Source organism: Symphalangus syndactylus, chromosome 2 (assembly GCF_028878055.3).
Source record: "Symphalangus syndactylus isolate Jambi chromosome 2, NHGRI_mSymSyn1-v2.1_pri, whole genome shotgun sequence".
In the NCBI taxonomy this organism is placed as follows: domain Eukaryota; kingdom Metazoa; phylum Chordata; class Mammalia; order Primates; family Hylobatidae; genus Symphalangus; species Symphalangus syndactylus.
In genome coordinates, this window is record NC_072424.2 from 90,477,239 (window position 1) to 90,493,020 (window position 15,782).

At 39.3% G+C, this 15,782-nt stretch overlaps 1 long non-coding RNA gene and 1 pseudogene across 1 annotated transcript in view; one reads left to right on the top strand and one right to left on the bottom strand.

The window, feature by feature from the left end:
- The window catches only part of LOC129472305 (uncharacterized), a 50,077-nt gene that overhangs the window by 20,674 nt on the left and 13,621 nt on the right, over nt 1-15,782 (top strand). The window contains exon 2 of the long non-coding RNA XR_008653873.2: nt 12,962-13,126. This is a non-coding gene — a long non-coding RNA (uncharacterized lncRNA). The remainder of the gene's footprint in view (nt 1-12,961; nt 13,127-15,782) is intronic.
- On the bottom strand, nt 10,836-12,059 carry LOC129472295 (proliferation-associated protein 2G4-like; annotated as a pseudogene).

Here is a 15,782-nt window from a genome sequence, read left to right on the forward strand (position 1 = left end):
AACTCATGGAGATAGAAGGATGGTTACCAGAGGCTGTGAAGGGTAGTGTTGGGGGGAGTGGGGATAGTTAATGGGTACAAAAAGTAGTGAGAAAGAATGAATAAGATGTCGTATTTGTTAGCACAACAGGGTGACTATAGTCAGAGATCATTTAATTGTACATTTAAAAATACCTAAAAGAGTATAACTGGATTTTTTATAACACAAAGGGTAAATGCTTGAGGTGATGGATACCCCATTTGCCCTGATGTGATTATTATGCTTTGCATGTCTGTATCAAAATATCTCATGTAACTAATAAATATATACCCTTATTGTGTACTCATAAAAATTAAAAAGAAAGAGAAAAAAAAGAAAAGAAAAACATCCAGATGACTTGAAAGGCAGAATAATTGGTTTTTATATTTCAGGTAAATAATATTTCCAGAAATACATAAAGAAGTAATTTTCATGAGGTGTGAAAATACAGGTTTTAGCTTATGCAGTTTGTAAATCAAATCAAATGGGATCACAAAATAAATATTAGAATTTTCATTCTTTATTGTTTTTTTCCGTTAATTTTGAAGATTTTATGGGCATATGTATTTTTAAAATTCTGTTAAAGTAATGAGGCTTGGCAATTAATTTCACAAAGGATTAACTCTAGTACATATATATTAGTGTTAATCCTTTTTGGAATAATTATTTATAAAATATAAATTTTTACATTTATATATAATATAATATACAATTTATAAATTTATAAATATATAAATTTCTATATTTATATGCATACACACAGTTTAGTAGTTTAGTAGTTCCTGTGTAATTAAGTAGGTTATGTAGGCAATATGAGGACTTTTTAATAAGTCTTCAGTTGCTACCATGGAAACAATTTTTAGAGTTGTTCTGCAGAGTGATGTGATGCTGATTAAAGAGTTCAAGCACTTCATTTTAAAACTAATCCAGAGTCAGCCAGGAAGAAGCTGCACATTGCAGAGCTGGTCCATCTCTTGCTGCTGAGCTAGGCTGTGCTGGGCTGCTCCTGCCAGGTTGCCATGGCCAGCAGCACTTCTTTACAACCTTCTTGATCTAAGGAGACCAGGAGGTAATTTACAGCATGGCAGCTCTGGTGAGCCTTGTCAAAAGGTTAATAGTTATGAACTTTCCAGTTAAGAAATGTATTATGTACTGCTCTGTAATCTGTGAGTGCTTAGCCTTAAAGGGCTTGATGAAGATAATATTCTGGCATTTTACATTCTGACACGAACTTCATAACCATTAAAAACAAATGGTTGGCAAATTAATGGCTGTTGGATCTTTATTAACTTGCAGTGAAATATAATATCACTTTCATTAAAATATATTGCTGAAAAATGATGGTGAGAAAAATGTATTCTGAATGACAGTGAAGCTGTGAGATCCTACGGCTATTTATTTTATTACTATGGCAACTGTGATAAAAACATATACATCACCAATGTTGTTTCCTTTAGTGAAAATTCTAAATTATAAATCGACTTGCTAACTAATTTTAAATTCTTACTTTTCAAAACAAGGTGTTATTTTAGGGGTAAATTTCTAAAACTGAAGTTTAGTCTCTTATTAGAAATACAGATGCAAAATGACTGCAGGACAATTGAAATTTAAAATAGTCTAAAACATTGAAAAAACTTTTCTATAGCTGAATTTTCCCCAGACCACTTACCCTTTATCCCTTTGCTCTTTTTAACTTATCAAGAATACAGTGCTGTGTAATTATGAAAATCTCAGTATTTGTTGCTATGAATCAGTGTAATGATACTTATCAAATCATTTAAAGAGAAGTTAAATTTTTGCCATTTTAATGGGCATTAAAACTGGGTTTCACAAAGCCATTAAGGTAAAAAAGCATCATGCCCATTTTATAGAACATGTTCTATCTGTTGTGCCACACTTAAACCAAGCTCTGTGTCAAAAAACAAACTGGCACATGTGAGTATTCACAAATAGACATAGACAAAGAATATTTTCATGTGTAGACACTTGTCACCAGTAAAATAAAGTAGTTTGAATTGCATTCAGTGGAAAACATACTGAAATCTAGGTTCATTTCATTCATTGATTCATAAACTATTTACACCCTACTACTTCTGTGTAGTGTGGCAGGGATGTAAAGTTGAAACATACACATCTAGGTACCTTTATACTCAATCATACTCTTTTTCTTCTGTCTTAATCTGTTTTTGTGCTCTTGTAGCAGAATACTACTGGCTGAATAATGTATAAAAAACACAACATACCACATTACAGTTCTGGAGGTTGAAAAGTGACATGGTTTATCTGTGTCCCCACCCAAATCTGATCTTGAGATCCCACATGTTGTGGGAGGTACCTGGTAGGAGGTCACTGAATCATGGGGCAGGTCTTTCTCGTGCTGTTCTCACAATAGTGAATAAGTCTCATGAGATCTGATGGCTTTATAATGCAGAGTTTCCCCGAAAAAGCTCTCTCTCTCTTTGCCTGCTGCCAACCATGTAAGACAAGACTTGTTCCTCCTTGCCTCCCATCATGATTGTTAGGCTTCCCCAGCTATGTGGAACTATAAGTCCATTTAATCCCTTTCTTTTGTAAATTGCCCACTCTTGGGTATGTCTTTATCAGCAGTGTATAAACTGACTAATACAGTATATTGGAACTAGCAATGGGGTGCTGCTGAAAAGATACCCAAAAATGTGGAAGCAACTTTGGAAATGGGTAACAGGCAGAGGTTGGAACAGTTTGGAGATCTCAGAAGAAGAGGAAAATGTGGGAAAGTTTGGACCTTCCTAAAGATAGGTTGAGTGGCTTTGCCCAAAATGCTGATAGCAATAAGGACAATAAAGTGCAGGCTGAGGTGGCCTTAGATGGAAATGAAGAACTTGTTGGGAACTGGAGCAAAGGCGACCCTTGTTGTATTTTAGCAAAGAGACTGGCAGCATTTTGCCCCTGCCCTAGAGATTTGTGGAATTTTGAACATGAGAGAGATGATTTAGGGTATCTGGCAGAAGAAATTTTTAAGCAGCAAAGCATTCAAGATGTGACTTGGGTGCTGTTAAAGGCATTCAGTTTTAAAAGGGAAACAGCATAAAAGTTTGGAAAATTTGCAGGCTGACAATGCGATAGAAAAGAAAATCCCATTTTCTGAGGAGAAATTCAAGCTGGCTGCAGAAATATGCAAGTAACAAGGAGCTGAATGTTAATCACCATGACAAGGTGGACAATGTCTCCAGGGTATGTCAGAGACCTTTGTGGCAGCCCCTCCTACCACAGGCCTGGAGGCCTTTGGGCCCAGGGTCCCTCTGCTGTGTGCAGCCTAGGGACTTGGTGCCCTACACCCCAGCTGCTCCAGCTGTGACAGAAAAGGGTTTAAAATACAGCTTGGGCTGTTGCTTCAGAGGGTGGAAGCCCCAAGCCTTCACAGCTTCCATGTGGTGTTGAGCCTGCTCGTGCGCAGAAATCAAGAATTGAGGTTTGGGTACCTCTGCCTAGATTTCAGAAGATGCATGGAAATGCCTGGACGCCCAGGCAGAAGTTTGCTGCAGGGGCAAGGCCCTCATGGAGAAGCTTTGCTAGGGCAGTGCAGAAAGAAAATGTGGGGTTGGAGCCCCTACACAGAGTCTCTACTGATGCACCACCTAGTGAAGCTATGAGAAGAGGGCCACCATCCTCCAGACCCTAGAATGGTAGATCCATGGACAGCTTGCATCATGCACCTGGAAAAGCCACAGGCACTCAATGCCAGCCTGTGAGAGCAGCCAGGATGGGGGCTGTACACTGCAAAGCCACAGGGGCGGAGCTGCCCAAGGCTGTGGGAGCCCACCTCTTGCATTGGTGTGACCTGGACGTGAGACTTGGAGTCAAAGAATATCATTTTGGAACTTTAAGATTTGACTGCCACACTGAATTCCAGACTTGCATGGGGCCTTTAGCCCCTTTATTTTGGCCAATTTCTCCCATTTGAAATGCTTGTATTTACCCAATGCCTGTATCTTCATTGTATCAGGAAGTAACCAACTTGCTTTTGATTTAACAGGCTCATAGCTGGAAGGGACTTGTCTTGTCTCAGATGAGACTTTGGACTGCGGAATTTTGAGTTAATACTGAAATGAGTTGAGACGTTGGGGGACTGTTGGGAAGGTATGATTGGTTTTGAGATGGGCGGACATGAGACTTGGGAGGGGCCAGGGGTGAAATGATATGGTTTGGCTATGTCCCCACCCAAATCTCATCTTGAATTCCCACGTGCTGTGGGAGGGACTTGGTGAGAGGTAATTGAATCTTGGGGATTGGGCTTTCTCATGCTATTCTCGAAACAGTGAACAAGTCTTTATCAGGGGTTTCCACTTTTGCTTCTCTCTCATTTTCTCTTGCCACCACCATGTAAGAAGTGCCTTTTGGAGGGGCACGGTGCCTCATGCCTGTATTCCCAGCACTTTGGGAGGCCAAGGTGGGCCAATCACCTGAGGTCAGGAGTTTGAGACCAGCCTGGCCAACATGGTAAAACCCTGTCTTTACTAAAAATACAAAAATTAGCTGGGTGTGGTGGTGCACGGCTGTAATCCCAGCTACTCAGGAGGCTGAGGCAGGAAAATTGCTTGAACCTGGGAGGAGGAGGTTGCAGTGAGACGAGATTGCACCACTGCACTCCAGCCTGGGCAACAGAGTGAGACTCTGTCTCAAATAAAATAAAATAAAATAAAAATAAAATAAAATAAAAGAAGTGCCTTTCACCTCCTGCCATGATTCTGAGGCCTCCCAATCCACCTGAAATTGTAAGTCCAATTAAACCGCTTTTTCTTCCCAGTCTCAGGTATGTCTTTATCAGCGGCATGAAAACGGACTAATATAGAAAGTCTAAAGTCAAGGCAGCAGCGGTTCAGTCTCTGGCTCCATTGCTGTGTCCTTCAGACAAGTGGAAAGCTAATCCTCACATGGCAGAAGGTGGAAGGGCTAAGGGGCAAAAGGGGGCCAAACTTGACCTTTTATAATGACATTAATCCCATCCATGAGGCAGAGCCCTCAAGGCCCAATCAGCTCCCAAAAGTCCCACCTCCCAGCACCAGTATGATGACAACCATATTTCAGCATGAGTTTTGGAGGGGATGAACATTCAAACCATAGCACCCTCTTTACTCCATTAAAGATGAAAACTTTGTGATTTCTGTGTTGAAACTGAAACTTTTTTGGTTCTAAGGTTTTGTAATTACATGCACTCTTTGATTGATCAATTTTACTGATGAGGACAATGAAAGAACCTGTGGTTTCTTTTTAATTTTTCTTTTTTAAAATTTTTCCCTCTGTTCCAGAGCATGGTGTTTTCCAATTAGAGGTCAATGAAAACAGTGGTTTAGATATTTTTGAATAAATAAAAAGTAGCAGTTCCTTATTTAGTCTACAGTCTACATTTTTGGCAAAAAGTTTCATTTTGCAAATCTTTTTCCAGTATGCAGTGCCTGTGAGTTTCAAGTGCATTTGTTAATTTGTTGCATTTTCTTCTTTTGTCCTTTCTCCCCTCACCCCCATTTCATCAACAAGAACAACATGTCATTTCAAATATCAAGGTATAATCATTCTCCTGCATGGCAAGTGTATTTGGCCATACTTTGGGAAGTATTTACCTTTTCTCTGAGAGAAGAGTCCCATTATCTTCATGGCAAGTTCACATTTATGACTATAGACTTCATGCCTATCAAGCAGCCCTGAGAGCCAAAAGACAGAATCAAACTGGATTCCCAACTTATTGTGTATAGCTTTTACCAAAAAGGTTGTTGAGAAGATTGGAAAAGACAATATATATGCCTGGCTAAACAACTAATTGTTTTCATCTTTATTTTTCCCTGCTTTCATTTCTATTTTTTTTAAATAAAGCATTATAGTCATAATTTTCACTCTAGTGAAGAACTCATAAAGGTGTGAAGGATAGGCTTGGCATGGCAGCTAGAATCCGATAGCACCTGTATTTTTATGCACCACTATGCTTGGTGGATTGATATCTTGTATCAATTCATGAGACAATTGCTCCAATTCTAGGTATGCCTCTCCTTTGAAGGGAGAAAAATAGGGCAGTGAAAAACAGTAGGATCTAGTTGCACCTGTCCCCTTTTATTTGCTCAATTTTTATTTTGAAAGAATCTCAAGCCCACATAATACTCATAGACAGTACAAATAGTAATCATTGTCCCCTGAACTGTTTGAAAGTTGCTAATATGGTATATAATCCCCTCTGACTATTTTAGTATGTATTTCCTACAAATGAAGACATGGTTCTACATAAACACTAACATTCATCATGAAATTGACACTGATACTGAGACATTACTGCCTTCTAATCGTCAGACTCTATTTAAGTTTTACCAAGTGTTCCAGTCATATCCTTTATTACCAGATGATCTGGCCCAGTATCACATGCTCATCTAGCTGTCATGTTTCCTTAGTCTCTCTCACTGGGGAGCAGGTTGGCATTGGTCTGTCCTCGGCTTTTATGACCTTGGTGCTTTTGAAGATTGCAGGTCAGTTATCTTTTAGAACATCCCTCAATGTGTTTTTATCTGAGGTTGCTTCATGATTAGATTTGGGTTATGAATTTTTGGCAGAAATACCACAGAAGTGTTTTAATTGCATCTTATTTTTATTTGTACTATGTTATAGTGACTCTAGGGACATTAAGTTTGATAAACCTGATCAGGTGGCTTTTCCACACACAATTACATCTTTATTTATACATTTACCCATATATATTGAAAATCATATGTTCACACCAATGCCTCTAATTCCAAACCAAAGCCACAAGATTTCTTCTAGGTTTTTCCTTTTCCATAATTGCAGCTTCTAACTGCAACAGCAAAAATCTTGGCTTTCGTAGTCCTTAAAATATTTACTTATTTCATCAATCTCCCCAAATGTAACTAATCTTAGGCCATATCCACCTCACCTCACACAAATGCCATGCTTCCTCTGCTCGGGCCTTACTACCCCCTGTTGAACCACTCTCCTACTCTAATATTCTCCTCACACCCTTGGGCTGTCACATTCGGAGCTAGGCTGCCCCTCTGTGTGAGCCTCCATACCTCCTCAAGCTCTAACACTGATCTGGGTCCCTCCTCCCCTGCTTACCAATGTCTACCTTGCTTTACCTCCCCTAATAGCTTTTGGATTAAGTTATTTAGGATGGAAGAAAAGGAAAGGGAAGACAAGGAAAGAAGAGGGAGTGAAGCAAAGAGAAGGGAAAGGAGAGCAAGACGGGAAGAGGAAGAAGAGAAGGAAGTTGACTTTTGTATTCCCCTGCTTTCACTCCCGAGTTCTTTCTGCTTTTGAATTCATTGCCTCCTTTACACCCATTTTCATCTTCAATTAATATTATGTTTTTACAAATTGGAGGCCTTTACCTTTCTGCCTCTGTTTTTTAAAATTTTCCAAATTTATTAAGGCATAATTGATAGAAATGAATGTATGTACTGTATTAAATATGATATTTCGATATACACATACACTGTAAAGTGATTATCACAATCAAGCTAATTAATGTATTCATCATTTCACATAGTTACCACTTTTTTTGTTGTTGTGAGAACACAAGATCTACTCTCTCAGCAAATCTCAAGTAAATAAAATACAGTATTATTTACTATAGTTACCATGCTGTATGTCAGATCTCCTGAACTTACTTATTCTGCATAACTGACACTTTCTACACTTTGACCAATATCTCCCTATTTCTCCCAATCCCTAGTCTCTAGCAATCACCATTCTACTCTGTTTTGATGAGTTTGACGTTTTAAAATTCCACATACAAATGAGATCATGCAAGATTTGCCTTTCTGGGCCTGGCTTATTTCATTCAGCGTAATGTCCTCCAGTTTTATCAATGTTGTTGAAAATGGCAGGATTTCCTCCTTTTATCCATTCATCTGTCTGTGGATACTCAGGTTGATTCCATATCTTGGCCTTTATGAAAAATGCTGCAACGAACACGGAAACGCATATATTTCTTTGAGATATTGATTTAATTTCCTTTGGATATATACCCAGTAGTGAGATTGCTGGATCTCATGGTTATTCTATTTTAAGATTTTTGGGGAACCCCAATATTGTTTTCCATAATGGCTGTACTAATTTACATTACCACCAACAGTGCACCAGGGTTCCCTTTTCTCCACACCCTCACCAACACTTATCTTTCATATTTTAGATAATAGATGTGAGGTGATATTGTGGTTTTAATTTTAATTTCCCCAATAATTGGTGATGTTGAGCATTGTTTCACATACTTCTTGGCTATTCCCATTTCTTCTTTTGATAAATATCTATACAGGCACTTTGTCCATTTTTTAATCGTATTATTTGCCACTGTTTCCTTTGTTCCTGTTTGCTCAGCTTGAATTCTATGCAAATTTCAATTAGTTTGGGAAAATTATCCCTAGTAAAGGTAATGATTTTGAATATCCTTTTGGAAATACAGCTCATCATCACCCTATATTCCTTTTTATCACTTTGGAAAAATTATTTAATAGGCCAAAGCTTTACAAACAAATTAATTGGCTAAAAGATGAACTCATATGCATTTTGATAACTTGAATGTGTGTGGCTACTTAGACTCCATCAGCAGAGAAAGCTGAGAAAGTAACTGTTTTATAATAAGCTTTTGAGTGGGGAAGGTCACATCCAATGGCCATGATAGAGTGGGTGGAACCAAGTTACTGTGTCATTTAGCACAGTCCTGCCCATTAGTTCTGAATCAAGTCTGTCTCTTAAATTACATTAATGTTGCTGGTCATTTCAAATCAAGGAAACGTGGGTACTTTTTGAAGGAAGAAGTTTTGAATTTGTTGGTGACAAGGCAAGAGATAGCTTTAGCTCGGATTTGGAACAAAGAAGAAAACAATCTGGACTAAGGCAGCCTGTTTCAGAGGCCAGCCTGGTGTCTAGTGGCAATACCAACCTTCTGGGAGCACATCTAGTTATGCTGGCCTATCTCAACGATACGAAAGGAAAGCACACAAAGGAATTTTGCCTAATTTGGACTGGAGTTTTAAAGGTGATCAGCAAACCCTTGGGTGCTGTCTGTGTCGTAGCAGTGGGGCTTTAATTATAAAATCCCCAAGTTCAATACATAATCTATAGTTGAGTTCCAGTGTTCCATAGCCCAGGAGGAAACTACTGTTACAATAACTTATTGTACATTTCAAAATAGCTGAAAGAAAGATTTGGAATTTTCCCAACACAAAGCAATGGTAAACATTTGAGGCATTGGATATCCCAATTACCCTGATTTGATCACTACACATTGTATGCATGTGTTAAAATATTGCATGTACCTCAGGAATGTATACAATCATTATGTATCAGTAAAAAAAGGTTTGAGGCCACTTGTCTAATTCCTCAGCCTTTGTGACGATTTCTCCTCAGAAACTCCTTTTTGTGTATGTGTGGGTTTTTTTTGTAGTTGTTTTTTTTGAGATGGAGTCTCACTCTGTCGCCAGGCTGGAGTGCAGTGGCGTGATCTCGGCACACTGCAAATTCTGACTCCCTGTTTCAAGGGATTCTCCTGTCTCAACCTCCCAAGTAGCTGGGATTACAGGCACGTGCCACCACGCCCAGCTAATTTTTGTATTTTTAGCAGAGACGGGGTTTCACTACATCAGTCAGGCTGTTCTCAATCTCCTGACCTCGAGATCTGCTTGCCTCGGCCTCCCGAAGTGCTGGGATTACAGGTGTGAGGCACTGCGCCCGGTCAGAAACTTTTTTTTTTTTTAATTAAATAAAAGCATGTAAAATTTCATTTTATAAAAAAGGCCATTTCTATTTTATTTCTATTATTATCCACAGACATTTATTTTTTATTTTTATTTTTATGAGCAAATTCAAATTTATTTTAATGTCATGTCATTTTCAATGTGTTTAAAAACCTCATAAGTTAGTAGGAGCCCTAGTTTCCTGGGACAGCATGCCAGAGGTACTGAAATTTGTTACCTTTCCCTACAAACCCCCAGAAATTTAATCCAAGTCCATAGCTTCAGAAAGCCAGGAGTTGTATCTTCAGTCAGTCTTCTCCTCTGGTTCTTGGTTTTTCTTACAAGGGAAGGAGATCACAATATTTCAAACAGTGAACAAAACCAGTTGAGCTTCCAGCTCAGTTTTCTGTAAAATGGAGTGAGGGAAGACCCCACTGACTCCAGAGAAAAGGGTAAGGTTTAGATGGATTATTTCTTTACAGCTTTGTGAAAATGGGAGAAAAAAGATTGACAAATGAAGATCCATTTCATAGATAAGAATCGCTTCATAAATGAAGGCTCCAGCTCCTCAAATGGGAGGGGCCTGACTGTACAGCCTGAATCAGATGAGTAATCGGCCACACTGAATAAAAACAATCTGAAAAATAATCCTCCTAATTTTGAAACCAGATAAAATACTTGGGGAGAACGGAAAAAAGAGGAAAAAGCCCCAAACAGATGAAAAAATGCTAACATCAGAATGGTATAAAAAAATTCGACTGAGTTTTCAGTGGTGGTGGCTCATTTAGCCTCGTTCTGTAGTAGGGTCACAAACCTTGACCAAGCAGAGAGTAGAAGAAAAGGCTAGAAAGAGGGGCTTGAAGACGATGAATTTTGACTCCTGATTTTATTATTCAATTTCTTTTTTTCATTTAAAGTAGTCTTCCGTGGCTGGGAAGCCTCGCCTCCCAAGACCAGAGTCAGTTGGAGCCGGTGTGGAGGCAGGGAGACCTCCACTCTGCTGGATTGTCCTAGGTGGAGAAGAAGAACTGCACTTCACAGAGTCTGGGGTGTGGTGGGAAGGGGATGAGGCAGGAGGAGCAAGCTGGGGAGATGGGACCCACCTCAGTCCCCAGCTTAATTTTCTTCCAATATTTCCCCACTGGTGGCATTTTCTGCAGTCTTGGAGGCCTTTTTCTTTTTTTTTTTTTCTGGGTTTTTCGACTTGCAGAACTCGAGGAGGGCCTTTAGCTCTGCATCCTGGACCTCCATCTCAGACTTGTAGAGGTCAGGCTCGAGGGGACTACTGGTTATCTGCATGGGGCCACTGCTCATGAGCAGAACTGTAAACTTAAACTGGGCAACAAATTCACCCTCCTTCTCATAGAGAACATTAAATGGTTGCAGCAGTTCATGTTTGGCGCACTCCACCACACCTACCCGAGCCTTCTTCTCATCTTCAAATGCTCTTAAAGTAAACAGCATGGCATCAAAACGCCTTTCCATCCACTGAAGAAGGCACGTGAAGTTTTCATTTTCAGTCCATACTCTTTAGGGGAGTCTCATTTGTAAATAGTGGTTCTCTGTCCTGCATCCTTGGCCTTGCCCTCTCCTGAGCTGACGAGAACATCCACAGCATAGACCTCATATACCTCAAATTCAGCTTTTTCGTGGTCCTTCTTCTGCTGGTCTGTGGGATTCTGGATAATGGTTTTTTCTCCATTGATGACATGCTGCTTCAATTGGTGTGACAGCATACCTTCTACTGGCCTGTAGTTAAATTACTGAGCAACTTTGTTTCAGGCTTCTGCCACTTGTGTGTTCTGATTTCCTGGTTTGACCAGGCGTAGGGCAGCTTCAGCACAAAGGTGAGCTGCCTTAATAATATCTGCTTTCCTCCCTGTTACTTGGGTCCCCTGAGCTACCTCAACCACAAAAGTATGAGCTACATTAGCGATGAAGCCATCCACGTGGACCCCAAGGTCAATTTTTACCAAGTCACCTCCCTTGAGAATATAATCCTGGCCACTCTTCAAAGGGGAGAAGTGACATACACAGTTATTTACTGAAATACTGGTGGGAAAAGCAATGCCTTTCTTCCTTTCCTTTTCTTTCTTGAAGATTTTCCCTGTTTCTTCCATAATCATGGCATCACCTTTCTCACACAGGCTCAGTACCAATACACCTGAGCTAGATGCTTCCACCAAGGACGGAAGTACCCGGTTGGCAATGTCGCTCCCCATCTTATACTTGGTCACGACCAGGTCTTCGGCGATAGTTTGCTTCTGCTGCTGGTCCTCACCCTACATCTTCCTACCACCACCACTGCAGCCTCGTTTCCCCTGAGCCGCCGCCTCTGTCTCCCTTCCTTGCTGCACGCTGTGGTCAGAGCCCCCTGGATCCTCGAGGAGAGGGCGAGCGAAAGCGCGAGCTAGCAAGGGAGCGGGCGGGCAGGCAAGCGTCATCCACAGATATTTATATGAAAGAGACAAGCATACCACATCTTAAAATTTTGAGAATTGAGGGAAGAAAGACAGTCTTTTTCTATGAACATGCCAAGCAGAGTCCTAACTTAGGGTGTTTGCATTAGTTATTTCCTCAGCTAGAAAGCTGTTTCCCTAGAGCTTCCTTCTCATTCTTGACTCCTTCTTGCCATTCAGGTCTCAACTCAAACTTCGGTGAAAACTTTTTGATTAACTAAACTGAAGTCCTTTGGTGTTTCACTAACATAGCACCTTAATATATTTTCACCTTGGCACTTTCATATTCTTATTGTATTCTTGATATATTGGCTATTTGCTTACTGTCTACCTTCATCAACATGAATGTAACTACCAAGAAAGCAAAGACTTTGTCTTGGAGTTGAGTGTTGTGTTACTAGTACTTTGAGTATCTGGTGGCACATAATATCTAATCAATAAATAAATGTTTAAAGAATGGATGACATGAAAGCAATAGTGACTGAGTAGAATGAAGCCTCTTCAGATGAATTATGTCGGACACAAGAAAAAATAGCTGGGATGTAAAATGAGCTAAAATAGCAGTTAAATAGGTAGGAACAAACTGGTTCAAGAGGGTAATTCACTTCATATTGACCAGCCAGAGGTAATAGCAGGCAGCTTTCTAATTGAACAGGGCTCAATCAATATGGTTACTTATGACTAAATTAATCATCTTCAACTTTGTTAAGTGCCTTATAGATGTTTAAAATATCTAAGAAGTATTTACTATATCTATACGATTCATTATAGGTCATTCTCAATATTCATGGAACACTAAGGAGCTGCCAAGCTTCATTGGAAATGCTGGGGATACAATGGTGAATTAGAAAGCATTCACTGCCTTCAAAGAACATACTCTACTGTCTAGAGTCTGGAGGAGGATACAGGACAGGAGACTGGTGGGGCCACCATGTGGTGAGTGTTAAGATACTACCAAATAGAGAGTGTTACGGGAGCACAATGGAAGGGCATAAAAGGTCACAAAAACTTCCTTCAGAATGCAAAATCCAAGATAAATAAACTTGTAGGAAAGCTACAAATTAGCTAATCAAATGTGAAGGTTGGTAAAAGGGCAAATGACCCAAGGAGGTGAAAGATTCCAAGGTCACATAGAGAAGCTTAGGAATATACGTATATTTGTGCAATAGAGCATGAGGGAATGCAGTGAGCACACCCCACCAAATGATCATGCTGGTGCTTTGTTAAAAATGATTTAGTGCATCACTGCATTTACCCAGGGTTAGTGAACTATGGTCTTTCTTACTCTAATGGAAAATAAATTCCCAGTGTGTCACATAACTTGTGGAGAAGGACAAAATAACTTCATTTAAGAATTTTGGTGATTTAGAAAAAGATCTAATTTTGAAAATCGGTTTTATTCGTTGCGTATTGAATGTCTGCTCTCTGTCAAGCGTTGTGGTCAATGCTGAATGCAGGGTGGAGAACAAAACAGATAGAAGGCACACTGCTGTGGATCTTGAAGACTGTGCCATTGGAAGCATCTTTGGAAAGGGCTCTGCATTGTTCTGAGGGCCACAGTCAGTAGTAGCAATGGTGAATTTTCCCCATGTTTTTATAGGCAGTAGATATCAATGAGAAAGCAAAGCAGACATTGTAGATGCCATGTGGTGGCTACGGAGCAAAGTCTAACTTTAAGGAAGCACATCAGAATCTTCCTTAGTGTTTCCTGGAAATACTTGATGAATTGGGATAACTTTGTAGGGGAGATAGCTGAGATTCTTTGTAGGGGAGATAGCTGAGATTCTTTGTAGGGGAGATAGCTGAGATTCTTTGTAGGCAGAAACAAGAACAGGTCCTTTACTGAATACTGACTATTAATGTTAAGGTGACTTAATTCATATCCACAGATAGGTAAGGCCTGATGATCTGTAGATTATTCTCATGATCAAGTTATGACAGATTCTTATACTTTCGTATACCATGACACCATGGGTAAAAATAGTATTAATGCCACGCTTTCAGGCACAGACACATTTGCTGGACCCTAGGGCACAATATTGGCATAATAATTTTATCTGCTGGAGTTGAGTGCTCCTTCTATGGGTTGCAGTAGGCAGACAGATCTGCTTTAGGGTAGCAATAAAAGTAAAATAGTGATTTTTCCAGCCCATTCAGGTGTGGGTTATTCATGTGATAGTAAAAGTTCATACACACAATTTTAAAACACTAAAATGAGGCAAGACTGAACAAGAGATTTTGTAAAACACACATGTGTTGATGATGGTATCTCTTTCTCTTGAAAGCCAGGGTGGAAAGAGTATTTTTAATCAAGAATCTGGACAGCTTATTGGGGAGTGCTGGAGCAGCCTCAGAGAGCAACTTTTAAATTTTACTTTATAACATTTTACAAAAATTACATGGCAGAATAGAAAACTTCTAAAGAGGTACTGGAAGGCACCTATTCTCTTTTCTTTATTTGATTGTTTTAAATCAAAACGATAAACTTAGAGCTCTATTCCATTTATATTTTAAGCCTGTCACTTAGAGCTAACTTGTCATTTATCTATCTTTTTATGGTGTAAAGTTCATTGGAAATAAGTTAATTCATTTTAATAAATGCTTTGTGCTTTTAGGAGTGAAAAAAATCCCACTTGCATTAAATAAAAATACTATTATGATTGCATCTATAATCATTTCTGTCATGGGAAAACGGTTTCTCTAAACCTCTAATGAGACCTGTGCAGGTGTTTGTATATTTGCCATAAATCTGTACCCACACAAAGTTCATTCTGTAGCATAAAAATAAATCATCTTATTCAGGTGGAATTGAGCTTTGACTCAAGAATACTCCTTCTCACTTCTCTTTCCAAAATCAAAGCAACACTTACATTTCCACTGCCATATGCTATCTTTCTCAGCTCTCAAACTACTTATATATACTGGGTTCTTTTCCTTCTGTTATTTCAAAGACATGAGAGAAACTGGAGCATGAAAATGGATTTCAGCTTATGTAAAACCACGGAGCAGGTTTCCTTAGAGAGTTAGGGAGGGGGTTTGTTCTGAAGTTATGATTAGTCATCACATACAGGCCTCTGGCCGAACTTGCTATCATACAGTATTTGCATATGAGTAAACAGAGTTGTTCCTTTTATAAGATTGATAAGCACCTCAAGCTTTTAAATTGGGGCCTTCCCCAGTTAAAAAAATATATTTTATACCATATATAGTATACATATAGTACATACATATGTAATTTTTTTCCTCAAAAGTTGAGTATTGTAAGGATAGGAATACTTGCTTTCCCAAGATGGTGGATAAAGGGGTGCTATGTGGTTGTTATAATCATTTGCTCTAAATATGTAAATTCTGGTTTCTGCTTGGGCTGTGCCTTACTGGGTAAGCTTGGGGAAGTCCCGGATGCCTCCAGAATCTCAAGTTTCCATTTGTAAAGTGATGGACTTAGAATTATTGTAAATGATAGTCAAATCACTTATTGAGTTATTTTCATATATCTGAAAACTTAGAACCATAAAGACTGAGAATCCAGATAACAGGGAGGATCATTTGCTTTATGACCTGGAGGTTCAAGACTACAAAGACACAAAGCAAA